This window comes from Poecilia latipinna, unplaced genomic scaffold (assembly GCF_001443285.1).
Source record: "Poecilia latipinna isolate Pla-1442-1.1 unplaced genomic scaffold, P_latipinna-1.0 Scaffold527, whole genome shotgun sequence".
NCBI lineage: Eukaryota > Metazoa > Chordata > Actinopteri > Cyprinodontiformes > Poeciliidae > Poecilia > Poecilia latipinna.
In genome coordinates this window covers 88,351-112,401 of record NW_015113143.1, presented here as the reverse complement: position 1 = coordinate 112,401, position 24,051 = coordinate 88,351, and the positions used below count along the sequence as shown (strand labels likewise).

Here is a 24,051-nt window from a genome sequence, read left to right as displayed (position 1 = left end):
GTGTGTGTGTGTGTGTGTGTGTGTGTGTGTGTGTGTGTGTGTGTGTGTGTGTGTGTATCTTCTGCCTTGTTAATGTGCTAAAATGTAAATCGGTTCCTATTCAGACGTGTGTGTGAGGCAGTCTTTTTTATGCAAAGAGGAAGCAGGAGCTTTGCTGACAGATTGTGGTTATGCCTTTATTAATAAAGCCACACTCTGATTCCACCTCTCTGACTGCGTCTCTACGTCCTTCAGATCTACGCCACTCACCCCGGCGATTAACGCCAGCAAAACACACCTGCTGGGGCTTAGGACTCAATTTGGGGTCTAACTGATAGCATAAGCAGTGAGGTTTTATTCAGATGGGGCCTTTTCTTTCTCCTCGTTTCTTAAAGTTTTCAATTCAGATGTCCCTTCGTTCTGCCACAGACGCCTGCGTGTTACTCATCTTCCTCGACATGAAGCATCTTGTAGAGCCGGAGGTTTGCCTCCAACCCCCACTGGGAATTATTCAGTGATTTGTGGCTGCTTGTAGTAAGCAGAAACGGGCCACGTAAGCAATATGGAAATTGATTTTCATGACCGCCAGAGCCCATTATAAACACATACCAGGAGCTGCAGCCATCAACACCGCTTCCTCATGCCTTCAGATGCACATTAGTACAATTTTAGATATTTTGATGGAGTTTTAAAGGGTTTAATTTTATGGTTGAGCAGAGGACGAACGCATGACTGATGGGGGCTGAGTAATGTGGAGTTAAAATGCTATCACTGCCTTTCTGTGGCATTTATTATAATGTTTAAAGTGGCAATAAAACAGAAGAAAAATGAATTTTTTTGGGCTACAAATCTATCACTCCATACGTTCAGCGCCTCAAACACAAACACTGCTCTATAAATCTAACCTACCATCACCATAAAGGCCACTTCACCAGTCGGTAGTGCAAACTCACCATTAACCAATACACAATAATGGCTATTCGTCATATTTTGAAATGCAGAAAAGTGAACAAATCTGCTCCCCAGCCACGTTATCAGGCACGTCCGTTCAACTGCTTGTTAACACCAGTAGCTCACCAGCCAATCACACGGCAGCAACTTTCGGTGACAATGACTTGCTGAAGTTCAAATCTCGCCTCCCAGTTGGGAAGAAAGTGGATTTAAGGGACTTTGAACGCGGCGTGCTTGTTGCTACCAGACATGATGGTTTTAGTGGTTCAGAAACTGTTGATCCACTGAGATTTTCATGAACAAATGCCTCCCAGATACACACGGAATGGACTGAAAAGAAAAAAAAAATACCCAAAGAGCAGCAGATATGAGAGCAAAAATGGCTTGTTGATGTTGGAGAAGAATGGGCAATCTGATATGAGATGCTGTAAAGGCAAATGTAGTTCAAGTAACTCCTTATTACAATCAAGGTATGTAGAATGCAATCGCTGATGCTACAATTTGCACAGGTTTAATAGGAAAAGATCAGAAAAAAGTTTCCCAATCTTGATTTCAACACTCAGTGTAATTTATTAAATAAACACTCCACAGATCCAGTTGTGAGTGTGCATCTTCATGCACTGATTTTTAACAACCTCAGATGGAAACTCGAGGCCAGCTTCAACAATGCTGGCGCACTTCAGCATTTCCATCTCAGGGTGAAATCATTCCTCTAGTGGCTGAAGGGACTTGATTTAAAAAAGAAAAATCTCAAAGCTCAAAAATCATGCATTTCATGTTTGCATGTATCGCGTCAGACAACATGCTTCATATTTAAAAGAGATGGAAAAAGGACAAAAATCTGAGGAAAACGACTGCAGTTCAAACTGTGACAGAGAGATGGAAGACGCAATTCTGATGGTAGGAATGGGCATTTTGTTTAGTGAAAATGTTCCAATCTTGATAATAAATTAGATTTATCGTGACAACAATAACTTTCAAGTAATGTTTGAAAATCCCCAATAACTGACTGCTTAGTCAGAATTACTTACACTATTTTCTCCACCGTTGGTGCCATGACAGGATCAATACATTTGAAAGTATGATTAAATACATTTAGTGTGTGTTATTTTGTCATAAAAAAAATCCCAGTACTTTTACTGCTATCTGCAACTGGGGACCTGATGAAAGCCATTGTAAAAATGATTATGCTTTTTGTAAAAATCAACATTTGTGCACATGGATTTTTTGACTGCAGTGACATGCAGTTAAAGTCATAAAGCTTCCAGTAAAGAAAAACTGCAAAGGCGTTGAAGCGTCTTTTATCATCACTTTCATTGTTATCACAACAAATATTGGGATAAAACTTTACTGGTTTTGACCTATGTTAAAGTGATTCACCTGGAGACTTTTGAAATCTTTTCTATTAAAGCAATAACGAGGCATTATCCTGGACCGTAGGGAAAAAAGAAAGTGTCAAAAGACGAGTCAAAATAACTTTAATGATGAAGCAGTTCATTTTTCCAAGCTCTTGTTTTATGCACAGATTTTCACAAACGTCCAAATGAAAATTAGGTCCACGCTTTAATTATGCTGACAACATCCTGATACAAGAAGAAAATTATGAATTGGAGGACAATTTCATCTTCCAACAGCTACAAGGAGCTGCCATGGCTTCAGATCAACTGAAGACAGAAATACTGTCAAAACACAAACATGTTCTGTATTATAAATGAGCCCACTAGTGTAATCAAAGGAATTCAGTCAACTTTTTACATAAATAAACATCTTTTTTTTTTTTTCAATTCTGAGATGAAAACACAGCATTGACTATAGATGGTTGGCAGGAATGTGTGTGTGCATGTGAGCACATTTGTCATGGAGGAAAGAAGGAGGCACAGCTGTTGCTGTGGACTTGAGAAGGAGGCCTAAAAAAAAAAAAAATCCTGAGAACGTCTGGTGAGTTGCAAGTCTTTCCCATTACTCAATAACTTATTATTTGATAAAATACACGTTTGCTGAAATATTCAGTAGCTTTTGCTCCAACGGAGACAGACTGAAAGGTCCCCCAAAAATGACTAAAGAAAAAACAGACTTTTAATTTTTTTACCTGTTGCATTCATAACAAGCCGTCAGTAAAAGCGTTCTGCTCGTCAGGAGAAGCAGTCGTTCCAAATTTTGCGCACTATGATAGTTGCCAGGTAAAAATATCCACTCAACATGATTTAGATCCCTCACGGCCCCATCGCTGAGCCCTAAATGAGCGATGAATTCGCCCCATCTGTGGAGAGGAGGAGAAAATACGAGGACTCTGATGCATAAAAATAGAGTCGGAGTCTACCGGAGCACAAGACTGAGACTTAATGAGGGATGCAATCATCAATTATTCAAAACACTTAATCATGACCGCTGCACAGCGTTGCTGCGCGAAAACACAACATGCGCACACAAAACAAACACACACCATGTCTTATAAAGGCATGTGGAGAGCAAAGATTGTGGATTTTGAGCAACTGGAACAAAAAACACTTTCTTTACCTCTTTAACTCTGATTTTGTCACCCAATTCAAATAAACACAACCAGACTTTTAAAACACAATGCTCCTCTGTCATTTCAGTTTGTATAAACTTTCTTAATCAAAGGTAAAACATATCAATCAGGTGTAAAATTATGACCCCTTGCCTATCAGAGTTGTTTTTTTTTTTTTTATCCGTTTGCTGTCAAAATAGGCCGAACCCACTGAGATATGGAGTCCACTAGACTACTGGAGGTCTGATTCGGCATCTACTTCACCGTCTATGTGCTCACCAGGTAACAGCCACATGATGCAAACATAAACATGATTCATCAGAAAAGACCACATCGCACCAAGGCAGGCCAGCTCACAGCTTGGCCTGCCCAAGGAAAACGATAAACTTATACGGCGCACAGCTTTCTGTAACTAGTAGAAAATTAATGAATATTTACAATTCAAAGACATGATTAATCTTCTCCCTTGTTCTTCTCTTCCATTACTCCCCAGCCCCTCGTATCTGCTCCATACTTTGGTTTTTAAATGTTCTGCCTCAGATCGGGTTCTAAATTGCCTCTTCCTGCCATTGACACTTAACTGTGATTTATGTGACAATTTGAATGCAATTGGACAAAAAAATAAAGAAATAAATAAATATTTTCAGGCTGTTTCAAAAGTCCTAATTTATTATTCGGTATGTTATTAAATTGGCAACTCTCATTAAAATCTCAATCATGCAGAAAAATATCATTATTACAATTAGATTTTGGTTTCTATGCTAGAGTATTTAATAACATAACTTAAAATGCAGCTAAGTCTCACTGAAGAAAAACCCAGGCATACTTGCACAGAAACTCAGCTGCAAACAAAGGCACATAAATATATCTGTGTGTGTGTGTGTGTGTGTGTGTGTGTGTGTGTGTGTGTGTGTACTAGCAGTCAGAGATCCTACCGGTTACTACTATTAAAGATACGCAAATGTCTTTTTCTGAAGTTCGTGACATGAGAGATCAAAAACTAGTCCGCAGTTAAATCCACCAAACTTTAATAATAATTTGGGGATCAGACAGAAAAGATGCATGCAAGGATTCAGTCAGATTTGGTATTTGTTCTGATTACTCACAATGATATAAGCCACACCCTTAAGCTGCAAAACAACCTTCTTCTGGAACATTACCGCCACCCCTGACTGCATAACTAATGATTTTAGGTTACATTTAACAGTTTCAGTTCTATGAATCATACTTCCTAATAAGGAGTTGTTACTTCCAGTCCAGGTGGTGAAAACCTGAAACCTACATAATCTCTGTCTTTGGTCAGCCTGACCAGCGCAGGAAGGTGGCATATAACAGCCAGAGCCAGGCTCTGATACAGCATGAAACTATGATCTGATACTTCTACAGCAGATCATACTCAGTTAATTAATACAAGCTTCAATACCTGCTAACTAACATGTTGTAATAACAAAATAAAGGTGATCCCATACTGGAGTAAGACCAGGTATAATCCCACATCATGAAATTTCATGAGCAGCAGGTTTCTGTCAGACACCTGCTTTCAACATAAATACATGTTAACGGTGTCAGAACATGACTGATTGACAAAGTTCAAGCGGCAGCACCTGCGGACATCTGCTCAAGCTAAACAGATGTTTTCAGCAGCTGGCTTTACATCAGCTACAGTAGACGACAGCGAGGACTCAACCCTCAGCATAAAGTAATGCACTCAATAAGAGCAATAAACACAGAGAGAAGAAATACATGAGATTTAATAAATTACAGATAAAAGCTTTTACTCGTGTGACAAAGAAAAATGTAAACTAAGTCTGATGTGTCCACAAATGAAATGTGATCTAATCCGTCTCCTTATATAGTGCAGCTACTTGAAGTGTTATACTTTATACATTTGATTGGACTGCCAACACGGTTACTATGTCACACTGACATAATCCTACAAACTCAGTGAGCTTATAAGCTCGGCTTCAGTTTTCTCAAAATCCAAACTGGCAGGTTGTTGGAAATCACATTTGAAACATACTGTTATCAGAAATCAGGGTTTCCCTCAGTGCATCATAAGCCTGGCGGGCCACCAGGCTTGACCTGTGTCCCCACCAGGCCTACCATTGTTGGTTTATTAGGCTTCTTTTAATGACTGCTTTTTCTAAGACTTTATAGTTTGCCTGGGCAAAGGTATTAATATTAGTCTTCCAAAAATACATAACTATCAGATGACATTTTCAAATTTTCTGTCAACTTTAAACATTTTTTAACTCAAAAACATGGCAGGTGGCTGGATGAATGCCGTAGCGCCCTGAGCACCAGGCTTAGCAAGTTTTCTGGGGGAAACCCAGGAAATGATAAATTAAACACTGCGTCATAAAATAAAGCCACAAACAAAGTCTTTCCATATTGTTGGAAGTTGTGAAAAAAACGGATCCGATGTTAATATCCTGTTTGAATAACGCCATGAAATTTTTCCCAACAAAACCTGACAGATTTAATTTTTTTGTGGCTTACTAAGACTACAGTAGGTGATTGAATACTACTATTGATACTATTCAGCCTGTCCTCCTCACTATCCTGCCACTGATTTATTTCTCTCTCATATTTCTCTAATCTAAAGAATCCCTCACTCTATAGTTCCTGTTCTTAGTGAGGTTTCTTTTTTTTTCCTTTATTGTTCTGTCTTCAAATGATTCACCACTCACACAGCTATGCATCGATGAAAAAATGGGGAGAGATTTCTAACTCCTTCACTTCCTTTGGCACAGTTTATGTTATATTGTAAGTGTTTATATTTAACTGCTGAATTAAGACAAGGTTTACACAAATTAGTTTGTGTGTGCCTTTAAAAAACACGGAAAATTCAACACAAAAATGTAATCAACCCATAAGAAAAACAAAGCATCTTATTTTGTTCAACAGATCATTCTAGATTTTCTTCTGCTTGAGATTGTATCTTTTATTTATGGAGCGACTTAAGGTTTTCTTTTGGCTCAAATTGACTGTTAGAAAAACCCTTAAGCATCTGTCATATGTATCTCGGTATGCGCTACTAAATAACAGCTTTTAAAACCTTGCAGCTTTTCTGCCTCGGGGTGTTAGAGCTGTTTCAATCAAACTGCTTATTCACCCAAATGAAAAGACTCAGGAATTGCATGCAGTGCCTATTTGGAAAACCTTGCTGCTCAAAAGATTGTAGGACAGATTTTATTTAATTTTTTCGTTGTTGTCGTTTCTCCACAGGCTTTTAGTGGCAAAGAATAAGGCAGTAATCAAGAAGGGGAAGGATTTGATGGCAGCAGAGACGAGACTGAAGTGACTAAGAGGAGCTAAAGTTGCTTCAGGGCTAAATCTTGCACAGAGACAGACTAAAAACCTCTCGGCTCGCAAGCCGCCAGCGATCCCCAACCAAACACCCCACTGACAGCAAGTCGAACCGAGACACAATAAGTAGAAACTCTGTCCAACTGCGCTGCAAACCAGCACCCTGGGGGGAGACTCCCAAAAGGGGTACAAGAGCATCATCTACCCTGCTTTTCCCCATAATGTCTTCTGCCACAAGTACCCATCAGTCAGTCGCAGCTCCTGCTCCTTGCCGGTGTGCCTAACCACCCACACACCCTGTCACACAGCCGCTCGCTGTTCCAGTTAAAACGCAGACAGCCAAACAAAATCAATCTTTACTCAGTCTCCAGCTTTAATAAAGCCTGTTGTTTCTTATTGACTCTGACATGATCAGCTGCCACACAATTTCACATAGAGGTAAGCCCGGCTTCAAGTCCATCTCTGTGCCTGTCGCTAACACACACACACACACACACACACACACGCACACAGACAGCATCGGTAAGCAGCGAGAGCAAAAATCTGACTGAATCATCATGGGACTGTCAGACACACAATTTGCATGCTTTCAGTTTTTCTTTTTTTCGCTGTGAAACTCTTTGAACTTTCCACACACATATGCGATACACACAACATGGTAATGTGTAGAAATCTTGTGCCGCATGAAGAGTCTGAAAAACTTCCCGGAGGTGAAACTTTCTGCCAGTTCTTGAAATAAACCCTTTTAGCACCCTGCGGTCTGTTGGGCTGCTGGTCTGTCAGAACTCTCACACAGAGTGGCGGGGCTATTGGCATTCGCTTCCCTGTGGGGATCTGAGTCAATACAAACCTCTTAAAACTCCAAATGCTGTGTGCGTTTCTTCGTATGCGCCCGCTCGTGTGTGTTCCAGATGGGAAAGTAAGGGGAGGGTGGCTGCCACAATTCAATAGCAATTTTATCCATCTCTGGGTAGTTATCTACATGATATCGTGTTATTCTGAGAAGCATTAGTTAGAAATGCGTACACAGGTAGGAGCATAGCATTAGAGTGAAACAGCCTCGCAGGTGCACGCATGCGTGTGTGTGTGTGTGTGTGTGTGTGTGTGTGCTGAAGGTAATCATGGTGTGCTTAGGCAGAGTCCCACCCCGTCAGGGCCCAGCCTCTCAGCACCATCCATCATAGTGTGGCTGCTAATGATACCAATACATACAGCAGCACACAGCGACTGAAAACCAGGGGAGAGGTGTGTGGAAAGGGAAGAAAAAATGAGGAGCACAGAGGATGAGGGGGAGAAAGGTACAGCAGATAACTGGAAACAGGAGCTGAGAAAAATAAACTCCAGGATGTAAGGTTTAACATGTTTCAGTTTTTTTAGAACGATTACTTGCTGTGTCGTGCAACTAGAAATGCACCAAGAAAATAAAAATAAAAAATAAAAATAAAAAATCAGCTGATAACCCAAATTGGTTTTTTTTAAGTATGGCCAGCCTTTGTCTGTAATTGTCTAGTCAGAGCTACAAAACGGGTGAACGCACCATGACGAGCACTTTCAGGTTTTTGCTGAAAACTCTCTTCTGTGTTGAAGTGCTTACTGAATGAGGAAGACTTGGGAAGCCATCATCGGTTTCAGTGTTTTAAAGTCAGTCAAAGAATTAGATGCGTCCCTCATGTGATGAAAAATGTTTGGAGGGACTAAATTTGAGATGATATCAGGAAGCTAACATTAGTTAGCTAGTTTCATCTCTTTTTCAAGTCTGTCTGTCATGGAGCATGCTGAATTAGGAAATGTGAGGCTTTTGGAAATAACAAAGTTAAGGTAAGGGTCTTTTTAATTCATACTTACATACTGCTAACTATGTTCTACAAGAAATAAGGCATCAAAGAACTTAAAATGTAAACTCCTGCTTGTTTTGGAACACTAGTCAGATCATGTTTAGGTGCAGAGCTGTGTAACACTGACTGCTCACTCTCTCTTTTGCTGATAAGAAAAAATAATGAACATTTATAACAGTTTAAGAATCAATAAAATCACTGCAAAATCAATCAACGGTATCAGCAACAAAATTTCTGATCACTGGATCTCTAACACCAACATCAATATGCATTTGGACAGGAAAGAGAGAGAGAGAAAGAGGGAGAGAGAGAGAGAGAGAAGCCCTGGGAGAGGTGTGAAAGGGCTGAAATACCGAATGAAAGGCCGAATGCAACCAGCATGAAGAGGAAAGGAAATGCACCGTCACAAGCTGAGTGGAAATGTGACGCTGTGACTGGAATGGGCAATCTGATTTCCTGGTTCTTTACTCCAAGCACACAGTGAATCGCAAGCTCACAAAAACGCACACTGCAAACTAATGAATAAATGCACTAAAATCTAAGAGTATCTGAGTGAACTATTTTTGCAGTCCTGGAGCAAAGAGCCTGCTGCCACGACCGGCGACTTTAAACACAATTTCCAGTCGCCAAAAGTGATGAGGCACAATTGTGCAACATGTGAACATTGAAGTCCTTTCATCTCATCACGGCCACACTAATTCTTAAAGTCTTCAGTCAGCAAGATGAAGAGAGGATAACATTTAGCAGGAACAGTAGAGAGAGGAGTTAATATTTATAAAACAGCAGCTCTAAAACGAGCTTTTTATCTGCTTGAATGTGGTCAAACATAAAACATGCCTAATTCATATTCAACTACTGCAAGAGGAGATACAGGAGAGGAAATAAATGTGTCAGTATGGGAGTAACTTACAGGAGGAAATATCTGGGCTGAGGAATTACTTTGAATGCGTTTATTTAAAAACAAAAAAAGCATCTGAAACATCAAATATTAACATTCTTAAATAGGGATTTTGTTACATCATGGTTTAAGAATACAACACATGAAATGTAGCAGAATATTTTTCAATGATAAAACCTTGTTTTTGCTGGAGGTGGCACTGTGAATGCTGCAGCGTCAGATGGTGAGAAAAAGGCGACGCTGAAGCTCTACTTACTCGCAACAATATCTTCCACCCACCGTTCACTGTTGGTAAGCCAATGACTACAATCACATGTGCAAAAAAAGAGAGAGTAGTATTATTGTCGTAGTCTCATTAAGGAAACATCTTCAACCCAGACCTCCAGCATGAGAGGAAAAACCTGGAGAGGGTCTTCTCATTATACGCCACAATTTTATATTTGAATTCCTCGAGCAAGACGAGGGCCAGCTGAGCGTTTAAATTAGCCTATCAGATGCCTCCAATGGCTAAGGGAAAATTCTGAATTATATGCTAATAGACATCAGATAATGATTTATAGCTTGGGGCACCTAACCAGCTTCACTCACTCCCACACACTGAAGCCTTTTATTCAGTGATTACAGAGGACAAAATGATGATGGTGGATCTCCAGAGCAGAGAGGGCTTTGGAGAACCTCACCATGTCTTGATGAGACGGGCATTGGGGGAAAATTACTTCTTATGAATTTGACAGTGAGATCAAATAAAAAAAAAAAAGATGTGGATATGTCTGAAGTTGTACAACGAGGGAGTAGTGTCTTCTCAAGGGAGAAGGCGCGGGCGAGAGGAAGTCCTCCTTTTTTTCCTCTGCCCTACTTCTTTCTCAGCAGCTCTGCCATCGTCGCGGAATAAAGCAAACAGGTGCAGCACCTCTGACCTCAAACTCCCCACCCCAATCTCTCCCTTTGCGTCTCCATGAAAAATGGGATTCCACCCGCTTTCCTTTGTCTCCCTTCCCCTCCCCACTTCTGTGTTGCTTTCTCTGATTGCTCATCTTTCTTCATTGCTCTGCCTTGCCTCTCTCCCAGGGCTTCCCATCTGTACCGTAACAGGTGTGCTGTGTATATGACTGATGTGTTTGTTACCTGTAGCGCTGCCTGCAGCCACAGTCTGCACTGAGAATAGCTACTTCTGCCTATCTGGCTCCCGACTTACTCGCTACTGCTCCCGTCTCCTCGTCCTCCTTCCCCCGTTGACTGTTTCAGATGCCAACGAGAGAGAAGAAGAGTAGCGGCGGAGTGTTTTAGGGAAGCGGCAAGCAAGCTGTTATGCATTTGTACTGCGTCTGAATGAGCCTTTACCAGCCGTGCTGGGGCTGTGTTTTCAGTTTGGCTAATTAGTCCCACCAGCCTACGAGTGCGCATACACACATTAGACCATATGGGTGCGTGTGTGTGTGTGTGTGTGTGGCCCGATGGCCCGTCTTATTAGTCTCACAGGTGAGTGATTAAATGCTCGTCAACACCTGGAAGTGTTCCTCCTTCCGTTTCTGAGGATTGTAAATATTCACCGCTACACACACCTCAGTACTTTTCCGGATCAATCCCCACATACAAACACCGAGGCTGCATGTCGGGAAACTTTCTGATGGGGAATTTCTACTGGCTCCTCTACTGTGTATATGTCCTTGTCAGGGAGAACATGTTTCAGTAATTAAGACCCAAAACGTGACGGAATAATCGCAGCCCTGTTTCCCCACATCATGATGACCCTTCCGCTCACAGACGACGAAGGGGCAATATGGCAGGTCATTTTGCCCCTTTGCCATGTCAGTCTTTTGCAGTTCCCAAGCAGATGAATCCTGTTTACATCTGCATTTTTTGTGCATATCATGGGATGCTGGAAGCCAACCATGGGTTAATTTATACCCAGCAGTGACATACTTAATTTCTTCTGTCACAGACAATTGAATGAAGTAAATTTCTATAATCTACTAAAAATCTACAGTAGAGCCCTGCAACATTTACAAAAAAAAAAAAAGGAAAAAAAAAGCCATTTTCCCTTCAGTCCAACTCAATAAAACTAATTTAAAATCACAAATAGTACATTACTTTTGGAGAAGAGACTATTTTATTTCTATTTTTAGGTTTTTGAATACATTTTCTTTAGTGTTGATATTTTTGGAAAATAATAAAGTATCATTTTCAACATGGTGACAGACCTAAATATTACTGGTACATTTAGTGTCATTCTGTTGGGAAATTTCAACACCATGAAAAAAAAAACAAAAAAATGGCAAAAACTAGCATTTGTTATTGTATTTGTATTAAAAAAAACATTATCTGGTACTTTATCATATCAAGATTAGCTGGTGAAGTGGGAAGTAATCTGTGGCCCTGTGCATAAAGTTACATGAAGGCAGAACATTAACTAGGGATGCACAGATCGATCTGCTCCAATTTTCATATTTTTGAGTGATTGTGATTGGCCGACGCTTAATGTGAACCCAACCGCATCCACTGATCTCATCTCCCTTCACAAAATCAGCCACTGTCCCTTTTGAAACTGTCTTCTATGTTTTTCAGTAAAATATGAGTGGCACAATGAAAGTGTACTGTGACATTATAATACATGACGGTGGCAGTTACTGTACATATTAAGAAAAAATTGGTGTCAGATTTTTTTAAAGTTCAGTGATCAACCAGAAAACTGTGATCGGAGCAGCCCTAGATCTACATCAGACATCATATATCCATCCAATGCTGCATCTTTTAGATAAACAAGCAGGTAAGAAAACAGAAAAACACAACAGATTGTTCCACTGCAGTCGGTGAATGATTTAGCAATGCTGTTGAAAACAGAAGCAGTGGTGCAGCACCACCTGTACTCACTCTGTACATTTTCAGCGCAGACATTTCAGAGTAAAACTGGAGTCTTTGCAAGAAAAGGAAAGCTGATGTGCAGAGCTAAAGTGTAAAACTAAGTGTAAATTTGAAAAAGTAGCAAATGAAATCCAAACAGTCTGGACAGCAAAGACAAAGTAACTCAGCTGCCAAAGAGCCTCCAACTAACAATTCAGGCCAGGTCAAAGTCATAAAGATGTCTTCAGAAAAACAGTCGTTGCTATACTGTTTCTCGACATCAGGTTAAAAAGTCATTTTCATAAAAAAAAAAAAAAAAAAAAAAAAAAGTCATGACAAGATGCACAATACTTAATGATATTTGTAAACCCAAAAGTGACAAAACTCATTGGGATTGTTACTTCTGCAGTTTTAACATTTTTCACATAAAAAATCTTGATAAAATGCAGCTGCTGTGTTCTGCTTAGCGCTACATCTGCTCTACTTATAGAACTGATGGGCTAATGGAGAAACTTGGTCTTTAGAGCACTACTTGTGCTCGTAAAAGACTCGTGTCCAGTTCCTTCTCATCAGCATTTTAACCAGGAAACACAGAACCACGAGCAAGTGCAACTACAATTCTCCATTAACTTGGTCTACATGAAGATATTACAGCTTGACCAGACAGAGGATGTTTGAAATATAAATTCTTGGTTTCATAAGTTATTACTGACTCTAATAGTGCCAATAAATATAATGTGGGTGTGTCAGCTGTGGCTTGGAAAAATGGCTAACAAGCAAGCACTTTAACCCTTAACCTCAGTTGTTCGTATATGTCAGAGTCCTTGCACTAAACGGTGACTTCTGGCTACTCCCAGTGGTCAAAATAGCATTTTAGCTCATTTTTATCTCTCTCTCTCTCTCTCTCTCTCTCTCTATGTGTGTGTGTGAGGAAGATAAATGAGGGCCAGATGGTTTGTTTAATATAAAGTCTATAACGACTGTGAGGAAAGTTTCGAGACATAACGATAAAGTAATAATCTCAGGCGACCAAGAATAAGCGGTGGCACCTGCAGCTTCAGAAACACACCTGGGAGTGTTTTCATTTTCCTAACTCAATGCTCATTTGCGCACCTCAGACTCGGTTTGCAATAGAAGCTTTAATTAATACTCACTGTGCACAACTAGGTATGCTCGCTAGTTCTCACGAGACGGTTCTCTAATAAATGTTCTCATCGGTTCTCGTCATTTCATAATTTATCACCTTCCTGTTTTAAATGGTGCTAAGCAGGCTCTGATCTCATTTGCTCACAAGTTGAATATAAATGGCTTTGCTGTCTGTGCAGGAAGCAAGCCGCACGGAAGATTTTCAAAATAAATTGAAATAAATTGTTTGATCTTAACTGAGGTTTTCATAGGATTATTTTATCCTTTTGAACACGCGAAGTGCAAAGAAGAATCTCTTTAAAACTCAATAAAGAAACAAACCAGCCAATTTTCAGGATAATTGGCTTTGATAAGAGATGATCAGTTTAGAATTTTTTTTTTTTAGTCAGAAAACAACAACAATCAGTAGTACAGATGTTATGGCTAGCTGAAGAGGATTCAAAGTTAACTATTGTTTTCAGTAACTGTAAGACGTTTAAAATTAAATTGTACAAAGTATAAAAGATATAAGATCTGGGAAAAAAATGTGTTTAAAACAAAGACAAAATGATTAAAGAGTTCCCGTTTTTCCCGTTTTATCTTAGCATCTTTTAATAGCAATTAGCATGTGATAGGATTAGCATCTGTTGGGATGCAAAATGGCACCACATTTGGAAGATTAAGAAACTTACTGGAACATTAAATACAAGGATTTACTTTAACGGGGAAAAAAACGTGTGACTGTGAGGAAAGGAAAGAGTAAGTCCTCTGGGAGAATGCTGGGGTTATAGGTTTGGAGGAATGGCATTATTGCCCATGTTACTCTCAAACATAAAGCTAGAGGTACCCAAGCATGTAATCAATTTAACACCTAAAGTCACAGTATGAGACTGCATGTTGTGCAGAAAACCCACAGAGGAAAAACAGGATCACCTTCTCTCTTATTTAATAAACCATGTAGGCAGCAGCAGGGCAGTCGTATGGTCAGGAGCATGCTTCTGCAGGGATTTTATTACAGCGTTTGTGTTCCTGAGGGCTGACGTTTGATCAAAATCACCAGCGTGGGTAATAAATCGCAGAGGTCGATCAACTCTCACGAGGAGGTTTGGGAGCAGGGTTGACAGATAACATGAGCTTCAAATTCTCTTTTTAGTCCAAATTCCCATTCATCCCCTCGGGCCTCTGTTTATCAGAGAGGCGATTCCTAAATTGTTCTCCCGTGAGAGCTGCGGCTCAAGGCAGCGTGAATGGGCTGCAGTAAGAAGTCACTCGAGGCGGCGATTCGCAGCAAAGGCCAAAGTACGAGTCCGTTTTCTCTGGGCGACCAGAGTCTCTCTAGAGACAGCGGCCAGAGAAAGGTGAGACAAAAGTCTCATCAGCGGCTTAAGAACCCATTCAGAGCTCGCACAAACGCTGCACAAACGAGGCTGCAGGTGAAGACTGGGCTGGGTGAGCAGAGCAGATCACATAATAACACAGCCGGACTCAGTGAGGCTCACCAGGCAATCACAACCATTTCTCACCTCACTTCTCTCCATCTCCCACTTCCTGCTGCGCCTTCATTTCTCTCTCTCTCTCTCTAAGCCACATTGAAATAGAATATATATTTTTTTTATTTTCACATGACGTCTCGCTCTTTTATTGGTGCTTTTACGTTCTACCCATGGATCACTTGCATTCATAAGAGATGTTTTATGGAATAAAACAACAGTTTAAAGAAGCTAAGCTTGAAAAAGTCTTGAAGGCTATAATAATTAGGCATAAAGTTTAGTTGCTAACAGTAAATAGTTAGAAATGGACTAGTGAGGGAAATTTGGTTGATTTTCAGCTCGGATGATCCTGACAAGTGCGTACTGGACTCTAAAAGAAAAAAACAAAAACAACCACAAATATTTTAGTGAAATTCGCTGCCTTACAAAAACAGCCGGTCCCAAGCACCCAAAAGGCCCTGGCATCAAACATCCTCTCTCGTTCACATTTGCAGTCAGAATAACCTAATGTAGCTTTAAGCTGCTTTTGCTTTACATGAATAAATAGCTGAGGCAAATTTTCATTTCCTGTAAATGCCTCTCAACTAAATACATACTTAAACTTTAAATCTCTAAAGCCAAATCTAGCACACAAAGCCACATTAAGTGGCTCTGGGATGATCTGAGCTGGAAATTCGGAGCAGTTCAGAGTCAGAGAGGACTTCTGCATTTGATCTCTATTTCTAATGTGTATTTATGCATCTGCTGGTCAAATCCTCTTACACGCCTGCCTGTAAACAACATTAACAAGTGGAAGGACGACTCCGGGGAGGTGCTGTAGAAGAACATCATTGTATATTTACAGCATTAACAAGCTTTCGTTATAAAACCCTTTTTATTGTCCTAAGCAGAGCTTTAGACAAGGTGTGTGAAAGCAGTGGAGACATCTCTCCAGGCCAAAACCCTGGCAATAAATTAACTTTTAACATTTAATCCGAGGCTGTAAAACTGGTAGAAAATGATCGAATACTGCAAAAGAAGAAATGGAGTCTTTGATAGTGTGGTGGTAGGAATTTGCTTCTGGGCTCTTACTTTATTTAAATTTGCTTGAGGCCAGAGATTAAAGCAGAACTGTAACCTATATCATGTTTTTTTTTTATTATTGGTATGTTACAGTGAAAGTCTGCACCTTCAACTGCACCGTCTTTAGCCTCTCCACCGGGCCGTGCGCCCCTGGCTGTGCTCCCCACACCTCTCTGTGACACATGCATTTTCTACGGTTGCAACACTAACTGCATGCAGTGTGTGTGTGTGTGTGTGTGTGTAGGTGTGTGTGTGTGTGTGTGTGTGTGTGTGTGCCAGCTCCTGTTGTGGCTGCTCTGCTGTCTATGACTATTGTCCCGAAGCCGTCATATTCCTGAGCGCCCGCGGTGTGATGGTCGCACGTCTGTCATGAGGCGCTGCAGGCAGTAGTTGTGGATATCTGGAGCACTTTGGATCAAACTGCAGCAGCAGTCAAAGCCCAAACTATATCTTCACCCAACCTGAGCTCCAAGACAACCCGAGCAGACAGTTCAAACGGGCCTGGATCAAGATGATGACTGTTTATCTGATGCAAGGGAATGCTCAACAACTTCGAAAAAAAGAAAACAAACTTCAAATTTACATTGAAACTGTTTAAAGACTTTTTTTTTTAAGAAGCACATAATGTGCGCGTATAATGAGCAAAGCACAGTCTGGGGGGTGACAAGAGACATATCTCACCAAAATATTACAATCTTCTTAATTATGAGCCTTTGCTTTCAGACTGCAATAAGAGCGCAATCTGTTCATTACACGCCCAGTGAAGTTTGAGCCCCTTTCCAATTTAAATGTGTTGTAACCACTCAACACACTGAGAAAAAAACACTGTCGGGAAATTAAATGTAGCAATCGATTTAAGGACTTAAGACAGCCACTTGTCGAGGCCGTTTCTACTTTCTGAATTATTTTGAGAATCGAGCCCATCATCTCAAATTTTGAGCAGCTCAGATTCTGGTTGTTAAATAAAATGTAAATGAAGCATTTATCATAAAGTGTTTCAGGTTGAAGTGGTTTTAAAGGCCATTAGTTAAATTAAAACTCAAACAATGGTACATTCAATTTAACAAGTACTTTATTAACCCAAAAGTGAAAATTAGTGGAAGGTCACCCGGACAAATTTGGTCAAAATGGAAAAATTTGTCATGGCTTCACAACTAAAGACGGGCCAATTATCAGTCTGATAAAAGTTTTATAGCTACAGTCGGCAAACTAAAAGCTGCATGTGTGTAAAGCAGCAAACTACAGGCTGGATATCGGCACAGATGGCAGCCATACGGTCAGGTTGCTATACTGTTGCTATTTTAGAGAGAAATGGTGAGAAGGTGGAAGATTTTTCACACCACCTGAAAACTAGTGCTATGTTTAGCGTCTTATGAATGAAACTTAAAAATCGCTAAAAAGTTTCAAACATGTTAGAACTAAAACAGTCAATATATTACAAGGTTTCCCTCGGAAAACTTGCTAAACCTGTTGGTTGGGCTCCCAGCAGTCATTCATCCAGCGGCCCACCATGTTTTTGAGTTAAAAAAAATTGACAGGAAATTTGAAAATATCACTTGAATTTGAATATCGCAATGCGTTATTGGAAGATTAATATCTGAACACTAACTATAAAGTCTTAAAAAATGCAAATATTTAATGAAAACTTAAATAAATAAGCATTGCTTAGCCTGGTGGGGGGTCAAGTAAAGCCCGGTGCCCCGCCAGGCTTATAATACCCTGGGGGAAACATAATGACTTCCTTTCTGCTCTACATTAAAGCATGTTATACATTCCTGAAATTTCTGTATGCACTATGAAACCGGCCAATTCACATCATGAAGATAAATATTGACAAGCTTCACAGTGACAGCTCTCCATACATAATGGGTCTTTATTTAGACCCACCTATTTTTAAATGAATTCCAGCAGCTTGTTGATTATCTTAAGTCCCACCACACACACACACACACACACATGCACACACACACCCTCTCTCCGCCTCTGGTTGCTGCTGCAGCCAAACCTATTCAGTTCTGCACAGCAGGTCCAGGAAATGGCTTACAGAGATGCTGACTGAAAATATGAAGGCCTGCTTTCAAATCTGCTCCTCTCACCTCTCTGGATGCGTGGTGATGTGAGTGTGTGCGGGCCTGTGTGTGGCGTGAGCACAACCACGGCACAATGTGAAAAGAAAGCCAGCGTCCATTTTTATTCCCCACCCCGACACACAGGTCTGCATGTATGTGTGCGAGCGTGTTCTTAAACGTGACGACTCAGTATGGAGGACAAACGATTCAGGCTGAGCAGCGAAATGGCCACTCAGAGCTCTGCCACCCTGAGAGGCTTCAGTTATCACTCACCTCAGCCGAGCTGCATCTGTTTTGCATGAAAAGAAAAGAAAATAATGAAAAAAAAAGATTCCTGCTTTTATCATTTTTATGTTTCCACTTTAATTGAACTTCAACTTGCTTTATGGGCTGAGCGGATTTCATGACCCGTGAAACCGCATAAACTTCTGTGATCTCGAAAGTGGCTTGTGCGACACCGAGGCACCGTGGCGCTCTGAGCACAAACGTTTGAGAATGCACAGGAGCGTCTCTGCGGAGACACACCGCATGTGCCTCATGGATGAGTGTGTTTGAGGGTCTGACCTTTCCAGGCCGCATTTGAACATCCAGCCGCTCCTGTGAGCCAGATAAGAAAAACTCCAAAAAAAAAATAAAAATAAATAAATAAATAAAACAAAAGTCATGGGTCAGGTGCTCAAAAGAAGGCAGCGTATGCCACGGTTCAACTCAAGCATTCGTGTCCTCAGTCCTGGACAAACAAGCTCACACGTATGACTCCACTTTTTTTTGCACAAATAAAAACCTGAGATCTGTGCCACTCCAAAAGTTTTTTTTTTCCATATCCCTAACAATTTTCCAACCAAATCTGACCCCACAGCATGATGCTGCCACCCCTGTGCGTGGGCATGCTTAGGGAGACGAGCCCCTTTGATTCCTTTTCTAAACTCAACAGGCTTGATTTCGGTGCGTTCGGTTGCTCATTCTGAAAGTAACAAAGAGAGACAGAGGGGGAAAAAGGAAAGAATCACAGAACGTTAAGAACACATTAGAAAGCAACAAAGAAGCAAAGGCTGGGAAAATTCCCGAGGGAGAAAAAGTTTGGGAAAAATAAAAGACGACGAAATCCTCTGAGGAAAACATCTATCCGTTCCCGTCTTCATCCGTTTCTTTCTCTTACTTTGTTGGCGTCTCACAGTGAGGGTGGAAATCAGACGAGCTGCTCCACAGGGAGGAGCGGCTTACAACCACCAGAAGAAGAGGGAAAAAAATAATAAAAGAGTCGGCCCAATCTCATTCTGCCTCCGACTTATATACATATCCAATATCTATTGTGTTTGACAAAAGAATACTGTGTGAAAGGAGACAGCTCTGCTTCTTTGATCATCACCCCACGAAAGACAAAGAAAACATATTAAAATGTCATTTGTAAAGCTTTGTTTGTCATTCTCTCTCAGGCATCGAAAATGTCACAAGGAGCGTGTAATACTGCTGAGATGTGCTGAAGAACGACACAGGACGCTGAGCAGCGTACGTGTGTGTGTGGGTGTGTGTGTGTGTGTGGTTCGAAAGAGGAGGGTGGTCTGACTTCTTGACTTCAGGGGAAATTAGAATGTGAAGCGTTGAATTAATTGAAGTGTTAATGTGCCGCGCTTGTTTCTGCATTCGCATACATCTCCACCTCCTGAAAATGCCTCGACTAGAGTGCTTTTGTTTACTGTGAAAACTCATTAACGGTGTGAAGACCTCTGTGGTTTCGCCCCAAAGTGGCACTCGCTGGAAGACGCGCGGGTTTGCTGGGTAGGTGGATGGTAGGATTATGTGGGATTATGAGTGATTGTGGCGTAGTGTAAAACTGGAGATGTAGCAGCGAACATGGTGGTGGGTTGAGGGGAGAAGGTGGAGCATCAAAACTTGCAGCTGCAAGACCAACAAGTGGAGAGAGTTGGAGGGTTGGTGGGCGATTAAAGAAAGTTCAGCACAGTCAAGATGACAAAAAAAATGGGAATAAATTTATAATAAAACACAGAAATCATGAAGATGATGTACAGGAAAGAAAGGGGCTCTAAAAAAATGAGATTATGAATCCAACTTTGTAACAAAAAATGTATCTTGCCAGGTGACATTTAAGATCTGTATCCTTTTGCATGTTCTACAGCTGACTCTACATGCACCATTATAATTTTAGTAAGCATACTAATCTTTCCACATCTCTGAAGCTGCAGAGTCAAATATCTACTAACCTGTTTGATGTTTTGGTCCTTTTGAAGTGGAATTTGAAGAAATTGTAAAAGCTTTTCAAAATGTTTTACCAATGGAAATGTGAGAAGTGTGTCAGTAATGTGAATTCAGTTCCCTTAAGCTAACGCTCTGCAGAACCAGCTGCATTTATGGCTGCAGGTCAGGTGGACTTAAACACAAATGCATGCCACATTTTTGGAAGGTAGAAAGTCTGAAAACTATGCATAGTTTTGATTCCTGGTTTATCACTTAAATTGACAAGAAAATATACAGATTTTTTTTTTGTTTTGTTTTTACGAGTTTTTGTTAGATATTTTTGTTTTAAGTTTGAAAAAATTCAATAAAACATGTCTTTGCAAAATACTAATGTCAACAGATCCTAATCCAAGTCTGAACAGATTAGGTTTTCTAAAAAGATGAAAACTCTAAAGAGATATTAGCTCCTTTATGAAGGTTCAACATACATTCCTGGTAATCATCAACAGGTAATCATGATTACTGGCTTCAAAGGTGCAAATACATCATAGCTAAGGTTTAACAAATTTATCCATGTTTAGTTGAGTGATTATTTAGTCCAAGAAACGCTTAATTTCCATCACAGTAAATAATAAGGTATTCGATATACACTGACGTAGTCCCAGCAGTCTGTGAAGTTATTCCTGATGCCAATTATATCTAAGAAAATGTCAGCTATAAGCACAGACACACAAACTTGCAGAGGAAGTGGATCAATGGAAAGGGCAGCCAGCCAAGGGCCACTCAATTCTTCCTATTCCCTCTGTGTTTAACAGAGGAATTTCTGAAAAATACAGATACTTTTCTTGTTACAGCAAGTTTAGAATACAGCAGACAGCAAAGCAAAAGTGCACCGCGTTGTTCTACTGTCTGCTAGTGTCTCTTAAGTGTAAAAATCCAACATTTCAGCAGTGCTGCACATTGAAGGAGAACACAAAACTGCTTGTATGAAATTGTCCTCCATGCAGAGGTGAATTCAGCGCGGCTCAGTCGAGGGTCAGAGCATCACTGGGTCACCTGCCATGCACTGGACCGAACGCTGAGGCCACAGGTGGGCAGGCAGGCGTTTTCACACATGTTCTTCTGCAAATACGGAGGATAGTTTTGCATAAAAGTGAAGCGGAGAAAGTCAAAGATGAATTTACAGCAACTTTGAACCTAAAAAGACTCACTTCTAGACTTCTAGATTCAGAATACTTCTTGAACTGGCTGACTAAAAGAAAAATTACAACTTTGTTTCTCCACCTCAAGATCATAACATTTGTAATCGTTAGCTTAACTTCCACATTTTAATTTGACTGCAGCTCCCTGCTCATTGTTTTCACCGCAGTGTTTTTGAAGAAACGCCGCTGAGACACAGCCGCCGTCACATTGTGCAGGTGACTTGAATAGGCTGTCAATTTATTTTAGTGTTGAATTGTATCCATAGCAACAAGTGTCACTAGGGTGCCAGAGCCAAAAAAAAAAAAGAAAAAAAAGAAAGGCAGCCGGGCTACAATTATGAGACTGCAGTCAAACTTGTGTTTTGTTACGAGAAGAATTGCACCACTCTGCCCTTTATTATCTTCCATTTGTGCTACAACAAAATAAAATCAGTGGGTGTTGTCTAGTTAAAAATTCATTCAGCATGTATTGTCCTGCATATTTCCTTGGTCTGTGTTCTGCAAACTAAAGAATCGGAGCCAATTAAACTGAACTAGAAAGAAAGCAGCCACACACGCCCACAGGATGGTCAGGATTTAAGTGAATGAAGCTCATTAAAAGGCCTGAACACTCAAAGACCGTCAGAGAAGTTTCTGTGCAGTCTGAGATAGCAAAGATACGCAACATAAAACAAAATTTCAAGATAAATATGTTTCAGCAATTAAGTTGACCAACATTAGAGTCAAGCACAGTGTTGCTGATATGTTTATGGGGCTTGTATTATGAATAAATGGGTCAACTTACTCGTAGCTTGGACTTTAATTAGCTTAGCAACAGTGCTAGCTTGTATATTTGACAGATAGCAACACACTTTTGAAACAGATTTTCAAGTGAAATAAAGTTGCTAGCTACAAGGAAAACATTTGACATCCAACAATTTTACATTTACAAAGTGAAAATGTGAGACTGAAATAATATAGCAGATATTTATTCCAGTTCAAGTAGTTCTTGATATAGATTTGGCAGACTGATACTTTTCACACATTCTGTGGACCTAACTCTAGCTGTGACTGCCTGGGAAAAGATTTACATGCCAAGTTGATAAAGATGAGTTTAATAATTAGCTGAAATGTAACTTATTTAGTAGTCTAACCTCTTTGGTTGTCAAACTTGCATCATTTCTACTCTGAAACAGTAAATAAAATGTGTACAATTTGCTACACAAACTTCAATGGCTAAATTGCAACAGTTTGTTTTGTAAGTGCAGGCTAATCTGAAAACTTCAACTGGTCTGAAAATGAAAAACCGCCGGCTGTGGATGGAGCAAAACCAAGAGGAGAACTGAAGGAGGAAGAGAAAGAGGGTCTGCACCAGTGTTTTCTTTTAGAGTTTCCTCACAATACTCTGTGGGTTTCTATGACAACTTGGAGTCGCCAGCTGGGCCCATACAGGCAGAAGTAAGAGGTTTGTTTGGAAGAACTGGAATAAGTAATCTGCTCCTCTTCTTCGTTCCAAAGTAGCACCACTGCAGTAGAGAAATACTTAATCTTTCCAGGTTTTAATCAGTTTAGTGTAGAATGCAACAATTATATACATAACAGACTTAGTGAAATGCTTCTGAGCAACAGGTTGACTTTTTTCACTTTTGCTACTAAAAAAAAAAAAAAAAAAAACATCCCTGAAATGTATTTCACAGTAAAACATTAATGAGGTATTCACAACTACCTTGTTGGGATTATATTCAGCTTAGTGTGTTGTAAACACACTTTGAATCAGTTTTTACTGCCATGTAGAAGCTGACAAAATGTTTCTCATGAACTCAGTTGAGAATAGTTACCATTGGATTGGGGTTGTGACACATGAACACACACTTATGTAATGTGGACTCTGGTCTTGTGCCTTAAACAAAAGCCTATATATAAAATGCTCCGAATGTCTTAATTTTACTGCTGACTTTTTACTTCACCATAGTTGTATCCATTTCTAAACTCTGATGTTTATTGGAAGAAAAAAAAGGAGAATGAATGTCTTTTTGTTTTTTTGTTTTACTGAAAAGCTGCTGAAACAATAGGGCAACAAACCCTGATATGTAGCTGGCAGTAAAACATGTCAGCGCACTGACGGCAGTAAATGAAATCATTTTTATTGCAAAAATGAAAACGATACAAATTATTAGTCTACTGTAATTAGGCTTTGCTTTATGAGGGAATGGTCATTGAAGGCTACCTCATAAAAGAACAATTCCTGCAAGTAAGTGATTCAGCCATGGTTACTCTAACTACGATCAATAGTGTGTAATCAGAGATGGTGAATTGAGTCTGCAACTTAGACGCATGTCACAATGAAGTCACAAAACCAATTTGAGCTGGAAAGACTTTAGTGTCATAAAGGAAGTTGTTTTTTTATGTCATCTAGTTAATATAGAACAGCTGAGTAAACAATTCATGTCCCCTGATTTACCACAGTGTACACAAATGACTGGTTGTCATGGAAACAGTGAGAAACACTGTGCAAAAAAAAAAAAAAAAAAAAAAAAATTTTTCCAAAGAATTTTTGTCTCATTTTTAGAGAAAAAACCTTTTTTCACATTAAAATTTAATAAATG

At 40.0% G+C, this 24,051-nt stretch overlaps 1 protein-coding gene across 8 annotated transcripts in view; it reads right to left on the bottom strand.

Annotated features, from left to right (window-relative positions):
- The window catches only part of dab1a (DAB adaptor protein 1a), a 130,692-nt gene that overhangs the window by 85,714 nt on the left and 20,927 nt on the right, over window positions 1-24,051 (bottom strand). The window contains exon 2 of one of the 8 annotated variants that reach the window (XM_015040792.1): window positions 3,020-3,190. The exons of the other annotated variants lie outside the window; for them this stretch is intronic. The gene's annotated coding sequence lies outside the window, so the exon portion shown is untranslated. The remainder of the gene's footprint in view (window positions 1-3,019; window positions 3,191-24,051) is intronic. 8 annotated transcript variants of the gene reach the window in all.